The sequence below is a fragment of the Schistocerca cancellata genome, chromosome 1 (genome assembly GCF_023864275.1).
Source record: "Schistocerca cancellata isolate TAMUIC-IGC-003103 chromosome 1, iqSchCanc2.1, whole genome shotgun sequence".
NCBI lineage: Eukaryota > Metazoa > Arthropoda > Insecta > Orthoptera > Acrididae > Schistocerca > Schistocerca cancellata.
Genome location: NC_064626.1, coordinates 823,843,885 through 823,854,048, shown reverse-complemented (window position 1 = coordinate 823,854,048; position 10,164 = coordinate 823,843,885).

Sequence of the window (10,164 nt, the reverse complement as noted above, 5' to 3'; positions counted from 1 at the left end):
CCAGATACCAACTCCTTAATGTCCTAGAAAGGGACCTGTATGGAGGTCGTGGTATGATGGTGTGGGGTGGGATTATGATTGGTGTGCGTACACCCCTGCATGTCTTTGACAGAGGAACTGTAACAGATCAGGTGTATCTGGACGCCATTTGGACCAGTATGTCCGCCTTTTCAGGGGTGTGATGGGTCGCATCTTCCTCTTGATGGATGATAACGCACGTCCCCACCGAGCTGACATCGTGGAGGAGTACCTTGAAACAGAAGATGGTGTGACCTGCTTGTTCTCCAGACCTAAACCGCATCGAGCACGGCTGGGATGTTCTCGGTAGACGTCTTCAAACCCCTAGGACACTTCAGGAGCTCCGACAGGCACTGGTGAAAGAATGGGAGGTTATACCCCAGCAGCTGCTCGACCACCTGATCCAGAGTATGCCAACCTGTTGTGCGGCCTGTGTGTGTGTGCATGGTGATCCTTATCCCATATTGACGTCAGGTTACATGCGCAGGAAACAGTGGCGTTTTGTAGCACATGTGTTTTGGGACGGTTTTCTCAACTTATCACCAACACCGTGGACTTACAGATCTGTGTCGTGTCTATTCCCCTATGAATGTATGCTATTAGCGCATTTTTTGTAGTGCCACTTTGTGTGGCACCACATTCTGCAATTATCCTTAATTTATGAGCATGAGTATAGATTCATTTGTGTGTTTTGTTAGTTTAGTTTTTGAATTTCTGCATGTTAAGTTAATATGTAATAGTCACAGCTCTCGCATTTTGGTTTGTGTTGGAATTTACGCGTTTCTAAACATAAGCGAATTGTTTAGTCTCACCTTTGTGTTTTGGTACTTTCGTTTCAGATTCACTGCATGTTAATCTAATTTACTAGACACAGTTCTTCGGTTTTCATCGGTGTCTATTGTAGAGTTTCGTAGCGTTTGTCGATAGTCGCTTGTTTGTGTGTGTAATGTAGTTTTCCATGGTCTTAGGTGTGGATAGGGACTGTGATTGCTGTGTACGGATACAAGCTGAGTTGGTGACCCTTCGCTCTGAGCTCCAGGCTGTATTGGCTTCGGTTGCACAGTGCTGCAGTGGATGGGCATTACTGTTTTGCGCCGGCCGTGGAGATCCAACAGACGTCCAGCACGACCTACAAGTCCGCAGATCGGTCAGCACCGGTGACTAGCCCAGTTACCGCTCGCACTGTGGTTTACCTCTCACCCATGGTCGAATGGAAGGTCGCCTCGGGGCGTGACAGGCAGGGAGGGGCTTCCCAGCGGGCGGAATGTGGCCTCTCCACTTAGTAAAGCAAACAGGTTCCAGCTGCTGTCTGTAGCTGACAATGTCCGTCAGTTAGAGCAGTTGCTTCAGAGGAAACCTCTCAGCCTGCAAGATTCAGCCTCTCACAGAGGGTGGGATTAATGGTAGCTGGGAACTCTAATGTTAGGCGCATTATCGGGCCGTTATAGTCACAGCTGCCAATGAGGGGAAGAAAGCCACTCTACACTCAGTGTGCATACTGGGTGGAGTCATTCCAGACGTGGAACGGGTCCTTCAGAATGACATAAAGAGCACAGGTTGCAGCCAACTGTAAACGGTGGCTCATGTCGGTACGAAGGAGATAAGTCGCTTTGGATCGGAAGGGATTCTCTCTGGTTTCAAGCGGTTATCACAAGTGGCAAAGTTGCCATTCTTGCTTGCAAGATGAAAGCAGATCTCACCATTTGCAGTACAGTCTACAGCACCGATTACGGACCTGTGGTACAGAGCAGAGTATAGGGTCTGAATCAGAGGCTCAGACGGTTCTGCGACCGTGTAGGCCGCAGATTCATTGACTTGCGCCACAGGATGGTGGGTTTCCGAGTTCCGCTAAATAGGTCAGGAATCCATTACACGCAGGAGACGGCTACATGGGAAGTGTAGTGTGTAGTGTGGACTAGACGGTTTTTTGTGTTAGAGGTCATCGGAAAAACACAGAAAGGGCTTCAAAGGGGGCAGGTCGAACACATGAAGAACGTAGACCTAGGAGCCATAGGTATAACGGTTTTAAATTGTCGTAGCTATGTTGGGAAAGTACCAGAGAAGCAAGAGCTAATAGAAAGCACGGATGCTGAAAACGTTGTAGGCACTAAAAGCTGGCTAAAGCCAGAGATAAGTTCAGCCGAAATTTTTGCGAAGGACCGAACGATTTTCAGAAAGGAAAGGCTAAATATAGATGGCGGTGGCGTGTTTGTTGCTGTTAGAAGCAGTTTATGTTTTAGCGAAATAGAATTAGTTAATTCCTTTGAGTTAGTATGGGTAGAAGTCATTCTTGGCAACCGGAATAAAATAAGAATTGGATCTTTTTACCGCCCTCCCTACTCACATTAGTTCATGAGCTCACTCGAACAGTAAACGGTTCTGAAAATACACTTCACCTCTTAGCAACAAATAATCCTAAGCTAATAACGAGCATCAATACGGATACCGTAACTCTCAAATCAACCAAAAATAAACGAAAAATATGTCTAGTCAAAAAATCAGATAAAAATTCACTTGGCGCCTTCCTGAGAGACAATCTCAGCTCCTTCCAAACTAACAATGTAAATGCAGACCAGCTGTAGCTTGAATTCAAAGAAATAGTATCGACAGCAACTGAAAGATTTATACGAAATAAATTGACAAACGACGGAGCTGATCTCCCGTGGTACACAAAACACATCAGATCGCTGTTGCAGAAACAACGGAAAAAGCGTGAAAAATTTAAACGAACCCAGAAGCTTGAAATTGACCGCGGATTCCGTGCGAGATGCCTATAATGTTTTCCACACCGGAACTTTGCTTCGACACCTGGCAGAAATTCAAGAGAGATTCTGGTCGTATGTAAAGTATGCTAGCGGCAAGACACAATCAGTGCCTTCTCTGGAAATATTATAGATGAGAGTGTTGCTAAAGAAGAGCTGCTAAACACATCCTTCCAAAACTCCTTCACCAAAGAAAACGAAGTAAATATTCCAGAATTCGAATCGGTAACAGCTGCCAACATGAGTAACTTAGAAGTAGATAGTCAAGGAGTAGTGAAGCAATTTAAATCATTTAATAAAAGCAAGTCTTCAGCTCCAGACTGTATGCCAGTTATGTTCCTTTCCCAGAATATGCTGATGAAATAGTTCCATACTTAACAATCGTATCCAACAGCTCGCTCGACGAAAGATCCGTATTGTAAAGCTTCACAGATTACACAAATATTCAGGAAAGGGAGTAGGAGTAATCCACTAAATTTAAAGGTTCATATGATTAACGTCAATATGCAGCAGGATTCGGGAACATACATTGTGTTCGAACATTATGGCTCTGAGCACTATGGGACTCAACTTCTGAGGTCATTAGTCTCCTATAACTTAGAACTAGTTAAACCTAACTAACCTAAAGACATCACACACATCCATGCCCGAGGCAGGATTCGAACCTGCGACCGTAGCGGTCTCGCGGTTCCAGACTGCAGCGCCTAGAACCGCACGGCCACTTCGGCCGGCTCGAACATTGTGAATTACCTCGAAGAGAACAGTCTATTAACACAAATCAACAAGGATTCAAAAAAACTCGTTCTTGTGAAATACAACCAGATATTTACTCAAACGAAGCGTTAATTGATATCGACAAAGAATTACAAACTGATTCCGCATTCCTTAATTTCCAGAAGGCTTTTGACACAATAGCTCACTAACGGCACGTAGTCAAATTGCTTGCTTATGGAATATCGTCTCACCTATGCGTCTGGATTCGTGATTTCCTGTCAGAGAGCTCACAGTTGGTAGTTATCGAATAAAACAGAAATGATTTCTGGCGTTTCCCAAGGTTGTGTTATGGGCCCTCTGTTGTTCCGTATCTATATAAACGATTTAGAAGACAATATGAGCAGCCGTCTTAGGTTGTTTGCAGATGATACTGTCGTTTATCGTCTGGTAAAGTCTTCAGCAGATCAATAGCAATTGCAAAACGATTTACATAAGATATCTGTATATTGTGAACATAGGCAATTGACCACAAATAATGAAAAGTGTGAGGTCACCTACATAAGTGCTAAAAGGAATCCATTAAATTTACGTTTCACGAAAATCAGTCAAATGTAAAGTCCGTAAATTCAACTAAATACCTAGGAATTACGATCGCAAACAACTTAAACTGGAAGAAACACACAGAAAATGTTATGGGGGGGCGAACCAGATTACGTTTTATTGGCAGATACAACAAATCTACTAGACTGCCTACACAAGGCTTGTCCGTCCTCTTTCGGAGTCCTGCTGCGCGGTGTGGGATCGTCGCCAGACAGGATTAACAGATTTCATCGAGAAAGTACAAAAGAAAAGCTGCACGTTTTGTATTATCGAGAAATAGGGGAAGAGTGTCACAGACATGGTAAAGGATTTGGGTTGGACATATTGAAAAGAGAGGGGTTTCTCGTTGAGGCGGGAATTCTCACGAAATTTCAGTCATGGACTTTCTCCTCCGAATGCAAAAATATTTTATTGTCGGTGATCTACATAGGGAGAAACGATAGTCATAAGCAAAATAAAGAAAGATATGTGTGTCCGTTTTTTCCAGAGTGGAATAACAGAGAATTATTGTGAAGGTGGTTTGATGAACTCTCTGTCAGGCATTTATGTATGATTGCAGAGTAGCCATGTAGATGCAGATAAAATGTAGTTAAGCTGAACGACAGAGAAGGGAAAATAACGTCCACAAAATATCCGACGATCACTGTACTGTCACGGCAACACTGTACTGTAACGGCAACAATATCGTCCGCAAGAGATCCGATAATGACAGTACGATGCAAATACGATTCGAGTTCTAACAATAATACTTTTTACTGCGACGTAGGAAGCACGGGCCGGTTAAGAAACCGGGGTGTGTTACTCGACCCCTAATTTCTATAAAAACAGCCCAGAATTACAGTCCAGACGGAATAACTTGCTACTCTGAAAGCATGCGAATGCGGTGTCGAAACGACGTGTGACGTATCTTGAATAACGCAGCGTCATTACTCGGCGCTGTTGAGAACACGTTGGGCCTTGGAGGACGGGTCATGGGTTGGAGCTCTCCCATTCGTGCGGGTTGGTGAGTCAGCGCCGCCCTCTGGCTAGCCGTGGCGCGTGTCGCGCGCTCGGCTGATACTCAGCACGGCACTTTCCCCACTACTTTCTCCATGTGGAGAGGCGAGAGGCTTTTTCCTCTGACTTCGTCCGATCCGTGTTTTGGTGCATGCGCCTTCTTCGAAGAAAACGTTACCAACGTGCACAAGCTGGCGTTGACACAGCACGCGCAAATCCGGGTCTGTGATTTCTTGATCACCACTCTAGCCGAAACTTGGCAGGTTCCTTGATCTGATTAGAATTAATGTCAGATGCATTGGCTTTATTTCTAACGGAAGTTCATAAAAAGATATTCAGTTAATTGATATGTTAATGATTACTGTAAGATGGATGGGCGTTACTTCATTGTCGAAGCGAGTTCCAGCATCATCTCGGATAATCTAGTCTCTAACTGTGTAATGCAGACCAGTGATTCCTGAAGTGGTTTGCATGGAACTAGTGTTGCGCGAAGTTATATTTATCATTGAATCGTTCGATTCTTTTAGGCTGTTAAGTAATGCCACAGTTACGAAAAATATTTTGGAATAGCTCTGAGAAGAACCCATGATCGTAGTTTGTGAGAATTCGGCCCTGATATTCGGCGCGTGTACAGAGTATCTCCTGTCCGTCCCGTGTTTGACATTCAGTTGTTTCATTTCATTCGATTGAAGACGATACATTTCATTCAATTGAAGACGATAGTTGTGCATAGCTTGACCGTGACTCAAAAGATTTGACATGTAAATCACAGTGAAAAAAAGATCAATAATTAAGCTGTGTATGTATTGCTATACATGTACTGCTAGTATTATTAAAATTTAATAATACTTGTAATAAAGTGTAACTAAACATACTAATTCTAATTATTGTAAAGTTATTTCATTGTAGGTAGGTTTAAACGTGAAATTGTATTTATTTTCTAGTTTGTCATAGGTAAATGGCTAAGGACTGGACGGCTGTCAAACACTAGAAGTTCAAACGCAGGGTCTGATAGTGAAGACGGAATAAAGCCTCAAGAAATTTTTCCGGAGAATGTTCTTGCTAGATGTTCGGTAAGACTTATTTGTTTGTAATGTATTTTTAATATTGGCTGCGTGAATTATTAGAATTACTGTTTTAGTTTTCCGTTAAATTTTTATAGTTTTGGCTGGTAAGAACTGACACTGTCACAAAGAATTTTGCTTTAGACCGACACTGCAGAATTATCCTACAGCAGTAAAACATAAACGAAAGAATAACACCAAAATAAAAATCCAGTCGCACAGAAAATGCACCAGTTACAACAAACACAGTGCACACACAAGCGTCTGCCGACAGCGAAATGTGTCAAAGACTTAGGACGAAGACAGCAATGAGTGAGACGCTGCAACTGTTTCTATTTGGCAGTCTGCTTACGTTTCTAAAGGCGCGTACACACTGCCAACGGAAACATGTTCCCGTTGGAAACAAGGTTCCTGGGGTGTTTTGCAGTATACAGTCGCACCAAAAAGTATTGGCACACATGCGTATTTATCGTTGCAGGTTACAAACGCCGCACCTTCCGGTACACAGCACATGTACGTCACATAACAGACATTACAATTCTGCCCACAGCGCCTACCATTAACAAAGAAATGCAGTGTTAAGGGCAAACATGTATTTCCTCTGCACACAAAAAGTATTGGCACAGAGCGTGACTTCTCGGTATATTGGTGGGTTTTGAGGTACCGGAACACCATCTGCTGACGCAAAAGACACTGCGTGTTATTGATGGCCCATTCGCTAGTATGCTGTATTGCGCGATAGTGGTCAGCATGGGGCCGAAGAAGAAGGAACATTCAGTGGCGTTGCGTGAGAGAGTGGTATTGCTCCATTCACAAGGGAGAAGCTATCGACAAATCGGAGCAGAGGTGTCTGTTAGCTACACCACGGTACGAGCCATCATTCATAACTATAAAGAGACTGGAACAACAGTGAATAAGTGTCGTCCTGGACGTCCAAAAGTGCTTACAACCCGAGAGCGTCGCCGTATCATCGCCACTTGCAAGGAAGGAACCTGCTATAAGTGCAGCAACTATTGCTGAGTGTTGTGGATTGGCAAGAGAGCCAACCCGGTTTTGAGAGGAAGCCGAAAGGCACGCGTTTTAGCTCACGCAGGCTGGCGTGAGGTCTGGAACAGGACAAGGAAATTAGACTAGCAAAAAAGGACGTAGCTGTGGAATACTTAACTTTAATTCATAGAGGGTGAACATCGCTCTTGACGGTACATGTTTTACAGCATCAATAGTAACTGGTAATGGCGCCTTGCTAGGTCGTAGCAAATGACGTAGCTAAAGGCTATGCTAACTATCGTCTCGGCAAATCAGAGCGTATTTTGTCAGTGAACCATCGCTAGCAAAGTCGGCTGTACAACTGGGGCAAGTGCTAGGAAGTCTCTCTAGACCTGCCGTGTGGCGGCGCTCGGTCTGTAATCACTGATAGTGGCGACACGCGGGTCCGACGTATACTAACGGACCGCGGCCGATTTAAAGGCTACCACCTAGCAAGTGTGGTGTCTGGCGGTGACACCACACTGAGGCTGTTCAGACAACGTCTGACAAGACGGTTAGTGTTCAAACTATACGAAATGTGTCGAATGAGACTGACATGTATGGACGTTCTCCCAAGAAAAAGCCATACATATCGGAAATTAACCGACAGAAACGTCCGCACTTTGCCAAGGACTACATCAGCAAGTCAATGGAGTTGTGGAACATTGTGATATTTAGCGATGAATCGAAGTTCAATGTGTTCGGATTTGATGCAAGAAAGAAAGTTTGGCGCAAGCGGAATACGCATCTCGACATCAAACACATGCACCCCACAGTTAAACACGGTGCGGGCGGTATGATGGTCTGGGGCACTATGGTGGTGTCCGGCGTTGGAAATCTAGCTGTAATCCACTGTACAATGAATCATATGAGATACATCGACGTGTTGCGAGGTAATTTACACGCTAGTGCACAGACATTGGGCCTTACTGGCGTGTTTCATTTCCAGCAAGACAACGACCCAAAGCACACCGCCATGAAAATCCGGGAGTGGTTACTGTACAATGCCCCCAGAAGGTTTCTAACACCACCTCAGAGCCCTGATTTGAACCACATTGAGAACCTGTGGGCTCATCTTGACACACAAGTCAGAAAAAGTCGGCCGTCTGTAAAAACGACTTGGAGAAAGTGCTCCTGGAGGAATGGTCGAAAATTGCCCCTGATATCACCCGGAATTTAATACAAAGCATTACTAGGCGTTTACGTGCTGTTATAGATGCTAAAGGGATGCACACTAGCTATTAGAAGGTGAACCTCAATGAAGAAAACGAACACACTGTCAGATTCAACGCGTGTGCCAATACTTTTTTGGATGCAGAAGAGCGATGTTTATTTTCATAACACTGTATGTTACTTTACTGACAGGTGATTTGGACATATTTGTAACCTATGTAATGTAAGGTTGCACGTGTCTGGGTTCTGTTCTGAAATATATGTTTCGTTTAACCTACAACCACTAAAATGTATCTGTGCCAATACTTTTTGGTGTGATTGTACACTGAAGAGCGAATGAAACTGGTACACCTGCCTAATATCGTGCAGGGTCCCCGCGAGCACGCAGAAGTGCCGCAACATGGACTCGACTAACGTTTGAAGTAGTGCTGGATGGAACTGACGCCATGAATCCTGCAGAGCTCTCCATAAATCCGTAAGAGTACGAGAGGGTGGAGATCTATTCTAGACAGCACTTTACGAGGCACTCCAGATATGTTCATAATGTTCATGTCTGAGGAGTTTGGTGGCCAGCGGAAGTGTTTAAACGCAGAAAAGTATTCCTGGAGCCACTCTATAGCAATTCTGGTCGTGTGGGGTGCCGCATTGTCCTGCTGGAATTGCCCAAGTCTGTCGGAATGCACAATGGACATGAATGGATGCAGGTGATCAGACAGGATGCTTCCGCACGTGACTTGTCAGAGTCGTGTCTAGACGTATCAGGGGACCCATATCACTCCAACTGCACACGCCCCACACCATTACGGAGCCTCCACCAGCTTGAACAGTCCCCTGCTGACATGCAGGGTCCATGGATTCATGAGGTTGTCTCCATACCCTACACGTCCATGCTCTCGATACAATTTGAAACGATACTCGTCCGACCAGGCAACATGTATCCAGTCATCAACAGTCCAATGTCGATGTTGACGGGCCCATGCAAGACGTAAAACTTTGTGTCATGCAGTCATCAAGGGTACACGAGTGGCCCTTCGGTTCCTAAAGCCCATATCGATGATACTTCGTTGAACAGTTCGCATTCTGACACTTGTTGACGACATTCAAATCTACAGCAATTTGAGTAAGGGTTGCATTTTCGTCACGTTGAACGATTCTCTTGTAGGATCTTTTTCCGGCCGCAGCGACGTCGGAGATCTGATGTTTTACCGGATTCCTGATATTCACGGTACACTCGTGAAATGGACATATGGGAAAATCCTCATTTCATCGCTACGTCGGAGATACTGTGCCCCATCACCCGTGCGCCGACTGTAACACCATATTCAAACACACTTAAATCTTGATAACATGCCATTGTAGCAGCAGTAACCGATCTAACAACTGCCCCAGACACTTGTTGTCGTATATAGGCGTTGCTGACCGCAGCGCCGTATCCGCCTGTTTACATCTCTCTGTACCTGAATAGCAGTTTATTTGGCACTTCAGTGTATTACCGATTTTGTTTCTTGCCTGTTTTTCTGTCCATAATGGCAGGAAACATTTCTCGTTGTGTATTCACATCGTCTGCAACACTATTTTGTCGAAATGTTTTCGTACAGTTTGCTACGTTATGTCTAGAGACGAGGAAATTGTGATGATATGTGGTGCTGCATTATTAATACTCTGAAGGTTAACGCTAAAAAAAATGAAAAGCCGTATTCATTAGCTGAATACGGGGTAAGTATCTGGTTTCCGTAATTTCACTCGGATGTCATCCATCGATTTTGAATTTCTGGCTCATAATGGTAGCATAATTTGCTCCAAGAAAAGAC